Raw genomic sequence first — 8,699 nt, 5'->3', positions numbered from 1 at the left:
GCCCGGGTGAAAAATCCTTTTTTTTTTTTTTTTTTGCATTCAGATTTTTTACAGAGGTGATTTTGGATCTCTGCCAACAGCCTAAAAAAAATTCCACCATGTTTTAGGAATAAAATGCTAATAATATATAAACAAACCTCTCAGTGAAAACATTCAGAATATAGATGGGAATAAAACTATAAAATTTGGTCTAAGTTCTCCTGAAGAAGAAATTTCAGGCTCGGTGCATGAGAAAAACAAATAATTTTAAGGAAAACAGCATTTAAAGATATTTATTGTTATTAAAATCCACATGCACAAATAGATGTGTAATTAAAAAAAAAAACTTAAAAGTGTCTTTTGGATGCTTTCTTTCCACTGGTCTGAAAAAAGACAATGTTTTTACCTGTAGTGTCTTAAAAATATGATATGGTCACTGGTGATGCATTCATACTTCTACATGATCATAATTTAATTCACATATGTGACCCTGGAGCACAAAACCAGTCTTAAGTCGCTGGGGGATATTTGTAGCAATAGCCAAAAATACACTGTATGGGTCAAAATGATTGATTTTTCTTGTATGTCAAAAATCATTAGGATATTAAGTAAAGATCATGTTCCATGAAGATATTTTGTAAATTTCCTATTGTAAATATATCACAACTTAATTTTTGATTAGTAATATGCATTGCTAAGAACTTCATTTGGACAGTTTTAAAGGCGATTTTCTCAATATTTTGATTTATTTGCACCCTCAGATTCCAGATGTTCAAATAGTTGTATCTCAGCCAAATATTGTCCTATTCTAACAAACCATACATCAATGGAAAGCTTATTTATTCAGCTTTCAGATGATGTATAAATCTCAATTTCGAAAAATTGACACTTATGACGTGGTCCAGGGTCAAATATTGTTTTTATATATTCACAAATCCCTTTCTTATTATGGTAAAACTATGTGAAAAGTCACAATCCTGCATCCTTAAATCCAGCTCCAAAGTGAACTCCAAAATTCTTTCCATTACCAGACTCAAGTGGATGAGAAAAAATAGCTTTCAAGACCTGTAAGTGCTGATAGGTGTTCAGAGTGACCCTGGATGAGATCTTCTTTCTGCCTGGACATTAGACAGATAGAGGTTTTGGGGGTGAGGTCCAGGCCTACATGCTGCATCACTTTCATGTGTGACTGTTCCTGCTTTCTAATGCCTTCAGCACTGTGTAGTCTTCATCAGTGCATTATCTCATTCCATAGTTACAGTGTTGTGCTTCAGCATGGATACTATCACACAAAAACACCAGTATACTTCATATTTTAGGTGACGGTGTGTTTGTTCTTTAAACGCAGAGCTAAAATACATTCTGACATCTGTTTTAAATGTAATATATTCAAATAACACTACACTTCACATCCCTGAAGATTTGTAGTTACTAATTGCTGAAATATTACAGATTCATATCTAGTTGAAACCAATGCATGTTCAGTCAAATCAAGATACGTAAGGAAAGGAGGCTTGAATGTTGCAAGTTCAGTTTAATTAAAACCAATTTAAATTTGATTATTCTGTTTATAGGTTGGGATGAAGAATCAGGGTCATTTCCATTTGCAAGGGAAAGAACAATATTTCCTGTTGTCATTAATTCAGAAACAAACAAATAAATAAATGAGATATACATTCATCATGAATAAGAATAGCAATAAAATGTATAAATAAATAATAAGACCAATGAGTTTTAAACTTCACAGAAGCCTCATAAGCTAGAGCTCTCAGCCATAAACAGGAGAGAGTAAATCTGGCCCATTAACGCCCCAAAGTGGTTTAACAAGAGCAGAACAATTGCAGAGCCTAAAGTCAGATTTTTTTCTTTACATGAATGGCAGTGCACAATTACATTTGCAATCAAAATTATTTGATCTGCAAGAAATTTTGCTGACGAGAACAAAATGTTATGAAAACAATTCAACAAAGGCATCAGTTAAAGCAGCACTATGTAACCTTTTCTGTGTTCAAAGTTTGCAAAATGTATATAATGAGCGAGTACATCATGAATTCATCTTCCAAACCGCGTTTTTGTCTTATTCCGAATCACTACGGTACACTTATAATCAGTGTTGGGGGTAATATATTACAAGTAACGCAAGTTAGGTAATCGGATTACTTTTTCAAGTAACTAGTAAAGTAACGCATTACTTTTTAATTTACAAGAGAATATCTGAGTTACTTTTTCAAATAAGTAAAGCAAGTTACTTTTTTTTTTTTCAATTTATTGATTGACAGCTCTCCTGTCCCCATTGTTTGTCATTTCTCTGATCACAAATGCAGACAGAGTTTTATGTTTACGCGGCGCGATGCAATGCAACGCGTAAAAAGACAGTATAAGTCATTATAATCAGTAATTATGTCCCCACTGGATGCAACAAATGCCTCGTTTGTAATGGGTTTTCATGTTTATGTCTCGTCGCTCCAGCCGGAGACGGCATCAACAGTATGTGAGGGGCGTAACATTTCCGTCTCACGCTTGAGGTATTCGGCCAATCGAAACGCACTGGATAGCTGGCCAATCACAGCACACCTCGCTTTTCAGACCGATGAGCTTTGTAAAAATTGAAGCGTTTCAAAAAGGCGGGGCATAGAGGAGAAACAATAATGTACAGTATGTGGAAAATAATGTGTTTTTTTTATTTTAAACCGCATAAACACATTTCATTACACCAAATACACCAAATAATGTTCTTTTTAGCAACATCATATGACCCCTTTAACCGCTAGAGTGCCATAAGTTACATAGTGCTGCTTTATTTATTATAGAAAGTTAATTAATACCCATTTCAGTGATTCTGAGAATGTAAAGTTGATGAAAAATGAAGAAAAAATAATCAAATTGCCTCTAAACATTCATGTACAAAATTTTGCAACCCCAAAAGTCAAATTTGGTGCCGAGTCTTTTAGTCTTTATAACCTCCCCTTCAAATTCCACCTCATATTTTCAATGAGATTTAAATCTGAAGACTGGACATTCTACAAACGATTCCCGAACCAAGCTTCAGTAGATTTGGATGTGTACTTTCTGCAGGAAAGTCCATTGATCCTCAAGCTTCAGTCTCTGCACCGAACGCATCACAATCTTTGCCAAAATGGCCTGATACTTCAAAAAAATCCATGATGTCCTTTACAGTCAAGATGTTACAGTTCTAATGTAATAAAACAATTTATTCTCTATTGCTTTTGTGAGAGCTCTTTTGACTTGGCCAACTTAGCACATGCATGGGCTAAATGTATGTTTGTGTAACAGCTCAAGCTAAGCCATACAGTACATACAGTTTAAGTGACTTAAAAACAGCAATGCTGAATAGGGGTTGAATAATTATGACACAGCTGTATTGTGCAACAACTCAAAAACATTACATTATATACTGATATCATCACTTATAATTTGCCACTAACTGTTATGGATGCAATAATAATAATAATAATAATAATAATAAAAACTCTGCTTCTTTAGAAAAGCTCACATTTGTAAATGATTACAGTCTCCAGGGGTGTTGAATAATTTCGATTGCATTTGTTGGTCTATTCTTTGCACACGTCAGTGCTGTTTACTCTGCATATTTTTTTTATTTCTGACTTTTGCAAACTTTACATTTTTAAGGAATTTAGGAAATGTATTGGTATTAATAATAATAATAATAATAATAATAGTTGTGTACCCAATGTTTTTCTTTTAAATGTATCTTTCACGTTACATTCATTTATTCCTATGTGAAAATTAAGTACACTGTAGCATACTCTTAAAGATAGTAATACAGAAATAAAGAGTGATACAGAAACAATATACTTAACACAGCATACTATAAGTTCAACTGTCCCAATACTTATGTTCACATCAGATTAGGGAATGAAACTCTAAAAGTGCTGTCCTCTTTATTTGGTAAAACATGAATGTGTTGAAACAGCTAACAATAAAATGTGACATTCTGAAGTTTTGTCTCATATTCATCTTTTAATCATATTTGCAGATGTCTTGACTCCACAGCAGACAAAGCAATTTTGTCTTTACTGTTCCAAAACTTATGCAGGGCATTTATATGACACATACACATGTTCAACTATATACTTCTGTTATATTATGTTTGATTATTTTAAGATTATTATTGCAAGATCTTTTGTGCCTCTTCTAAGAATGTAAGAGTGTTTTCTAAGGAACTGAACACATGACATATCTTTAGTGCAAAAGTTGTGTTTCTGCAGAGATAATGCATGATCTTCTATCAGGGGTGTCCAAACAACAGGAGCCTATCTGCTCAGAACCGCTGCAGTACTGTCAGCATCACTGAATATGACCTTTGCTGGTAAACAATAGATATGTTCAGGACAGGTCAGAGGAGCCCCAAAAGGGCGATACTCCTCTCTCTTGGGCTTGTAGGCACATCTTTAAAAAGTGTGAATTTTTCACTGGAGTTAGACTTTCAACATTCTGCGGCTCTCGTGGCCTGCTGATTACTTTCTCTCTTTTTTTTTTTAGCTATACTCAGATCATTAACATTACTCTTTCACTCACTTGAGTTTATATCTCTCAGTTCTTTGTCTTTATCAATATGTGACCCTGGAGCACAAAACCAGTCTTAAGTCGCTGGGGTATATTTGTAGCAATAGCCAAAAAAACATTGTATGGGTCAAAATTATCCATTTTTCTTTTATGCCAAAAATAATTAGGATATTAAGTAAGGATGTAAAAAAAAACGCGACTTCTATTTATGAAAATGTCACAGTTAGGAGATTTATAGCGCGTGGTTCCCTGCATTTTTACAGCAAATCGCGTGATTACTGTACTACTAAGCCGCTGCAATCGAGCAGCTCTAATGCTATTAAATTAAAGATGATGTAGGCTACCATAGAGAGAGAAAAAAATTAACAGTGAAAGTAACAAAAACTTGTAAAATACATTTTAATGGGCATAATTAAGTGTGAAAATAGAAGGATATACAGTCAAACCAAAAATTATTCAGAGACCAGAAAACATTTTTGATATTTTTTTTACTAGTGGGTGCAGGACAGTATAGTTCATGTATGTAAGTGAGGATAGCAAAATAAACTAAACTGTGATATATTATACCCAAAAATTCTTCATACAGAGGACTAATCAATGGAAAGCTTATTTATTCAGCTTTCAGACGATGTATAAATCTTAATTTTAAAAAATTGACCCATATGACTGGTTTTGTGGTCCAGGGTCACATATTCTCAGACTTATTAAAACAATTCTCGTATTAAAAATTTGTCATTGCTTATACAATAAATTGATATTTGATATAAACTTTCTGCATCAGTCATATGCAAATATATTTTTAATTACACATTTGTAATGATTTTACAATTTCGAAATATTTGAACTAAAATGTAATATTGAATAACAGCCTACAGATAAAATAATAATCTAGTTTGTGTGCTTTATTATGTTAGACAAACTTTAAATTTGACATTATTACAAATATTATTATTTGACATTATGACATTATTAACTACCATGCTACTGTTAACACAAAGGGGCCCTCAGATCAAAGGTTAAACAGGGTAAGTTGAAGCAAGCATCCTTATATTTTCAACACACACAGATTAGTACTAAAATCATAGAATACTTGCTAACAAGTTGGATATATGAATAAATGAAAAGTAATAATAAAAGAATCACAAAGATGAATTCATGAGGCATTCATAAGGTATGATTTCTATATGGATATAAGAACATAATTGAAAATTTGCAGATTCGATCACATCACTGGATATCATACAAAAGGAATACTGTGAAATATAAATCAAAATAAATAAAATCACAACATAAAGTAAATTCTTATAAAGAATCATGAATATACGAATATATACGTTCACTTTTTTTATCCACATACACCAATTATATATGTATATTTTTATGTTTGCACGCTTATGTTCACATACTTTATATATTTTGTATGTATATAAAGTTACTCGATACTGATACTTTTATTTTTGGTACTTGCCCGGTTAACTTCATTTATCAAATAGATACAGTCAAACCAATATTTATTCAGACACCTTCAACATATTTTATTGTACACTTTAAAACATGTTCATTGTGTGTGTAGTAAGATTTATTTCAAGAGTTAGTCCTTATTGCAACTTATTGCTATTTATTTGTCTTTCCGTTATAGGCTGAATCATTATTCGACTATTAATTATTGCGTTCACTTTATATTTACTTATTCAAATGTGTTATTCCTTGAGTCAAATCTTGTATGGCCATCAACATTTTAGTCTGCTGGTTCCCACTGCATCAGTTTTGGATGCTGATTGTTTACTGACTTGGTGATATGCTGCAAGGCTTGAAATAGAGAGGTGAGTAAAGACGACATCTGTTCTGTTTTGTTTCTGCTGTTATGTCATTGTTGACTCTTGTGGGATACATCCTGACCCATTTTCGGCTGCAGACGAAGAAAGAACGAGGTAGTAGTTCATGACAAATCTATTAATGCGAGGAAGGTTATCATTTTATGAGATACATACATTTATCTGAAAAATTAGATGCATTTCTACTTAGCAGACATTTGGTTTAGTTTTAGCGCGCATTTTGTGTGTTTTTGAGGGAGTTTACATTATCCATGCATTTTGTGATTTTGGTATTATTAATCGGTGTGGTTTATAAGAATGTTTGCTCAAACTTATTGCGTTCAACCTTTGAATCTGAAGATCCTCTTAGGTTAGGTCTTGTGCTTACTATGTTCTTGTCAATTCAGCGAATCTATCTCATAATTTATCTTTGGCTAAAATAGTCTAAGAAATATAGGCTGGTGTTTTTCTCCAAAACTAAATATATTTCTGCAACGTGTCAAGAAATATGTGACCCTGGAGCACAAAACCAGCCTTAAGTCGCTTGGGTATATTTTTAGCAATAGCCAAAAATACATTGTATGGTCCAAATGATCGATTTTTCTTTTATGCCAAAAATCATTAGGATGTTAAGTAAAGATCATGTTCCATGAAGATATTTTGTAAATTTCCTATTGTAAATATATTAAATTAATCTTAATTTTTGATTAGTAATATGCATTGCTAAGAACTTAATTTGGACAACTTTAAAGGCGATTTTCTCAGTATTTTTATTTTTTTTTGCACCCTCAGATTCCAGATTTTCAAATAGTTGTATCTCGGCCAAATATTGTCATATCCTAACAAACCATACATCAATGGAAAGCGTATTTATTCAGCTTCCAGATTATGTATATGGGTACAATTACAAAAATGTACCCATATGACTGGTTTTGTGCTCCAGGGTCACGTATAGCGTGTCTACCTCATTTTGGGGTCCAAAGGTATCAAAAACCACAATATCTGTCTAAGTTTTGCAACTTATGTGCACTTGGATGCTGCAAAGTCACTATAACCCCTGTTGTACAAAGTGCAGAGATGTAGGGGCTTACCTTCTGCTCATCAGATCTTATTGCAGTATAATAGTGTATGAATTTCCTGTCTTAGGCACTTCTGCTCGGACTCTCGCTTCTCCTTCTCCTTCTTGCATTCTTGCTCTAACATTCAGGCCTGTTTGTTTGGTTTTTTAGGTAGAACTGTTTTACTCAGAAATATTGTAAGATGATTGATTGATAATGGTTATTAAAAATAACATTTTATATCTAAGATTGTTAACAAATTCTCTCAAAAATACCCATTACTTTGCCCTCAGTACTCAGAACGAATCTGACATGCAGCATTCAGTTACATAATCCAGCACATGTGAGGGACAAAGTAATTGAGAATGTAGACATTTGTTTTTACAATATGACGGCCATTATCCAGTGCTGTTGACAACCCCGGCCTCAGCTTGACTCGATGACACATCTCACACAAACTAAACTTTTTCCCGCCTGCGCTACTAACTCCAAAAATATTCACTGCCAAGATAAAACTCATTATAAGCTAAAATGACATAAAAAGTTGCTTTATAACTAACAACCTAATTTTCTTTACAGCGTTCACAAAAGTCTACTCTCTTACAGGTTGCCGAATGAATGTACCTTCTGCTGCAATGCTAACCTGAAAAGAAGCCAACCAACATACGATGCATATACATCCAACTCAAGTGCTGAATTGACTGACTGTATCTTACGGAAGAGCTCTGAACTTAAAATCCTTCCACATGACCCTGGCATCCTCGCAGTCCTGTGTGCAAATTGAATGACACCCCACCTCTGCATGTCTTCAAAGTTGATGTGATTGGAGCTTGGTACCTCAGACATCACTGCTTTACTCCAGGCCCTGGTCATCCCATCCTCTTCAGCATAGGCAAGGCAAGGCAAGTTTATTTATATAGAACATTTCATACACAATGGTAATTCAAAGTGCTTTACATAAAAGAAAAGAAAATAATAATAAAAAAATAATCACAACAATAAAACAAGGAATTTAAAAACTTTGAAAATGATTAAAAAATTTATTTAAGAGGTTTAAAATGAATTTAAAACAGTTAAGAATAGAAAATGATTATACATTAAATATAGTGCAATCAGTTCGGACGTGGCACAGTGCTCATTCAATAAATGCACAGCTAAACAGATAAGTTTTGAGTCTGCATTTAAATGTGACTAATGGTTTAGCACATCTGATCTTTTCTGGAAGCTGATTCCAACTGCGGGCGGCAAAATAGCTAAAAGCGGACTCCCCTTGTTTTGTGTGAACCCTTGGTATTTCTAA

This window comes from Sinocyclocheilus anshuiensis, unplaced genomic scaffold, assembly GCF_001515605.1.
Source record: "Sinocyclocheilus anshuiensis isolate Anshui unplaced genomic scaffold, SAMN03320099.WGS_v1.1 scaffold773, whole genome shotgun sequence".
Classification (NCBI taxonomy): Eukaryota; Metazoa; Chordata; class Actinopteri; order Cypriniformes; family Cyprinidae; genus Sinocyclocheilus; species Sinocyclocheilus anshuiensis.
This window is presented reverse-complemented; position numbering follows the sequence as displayed.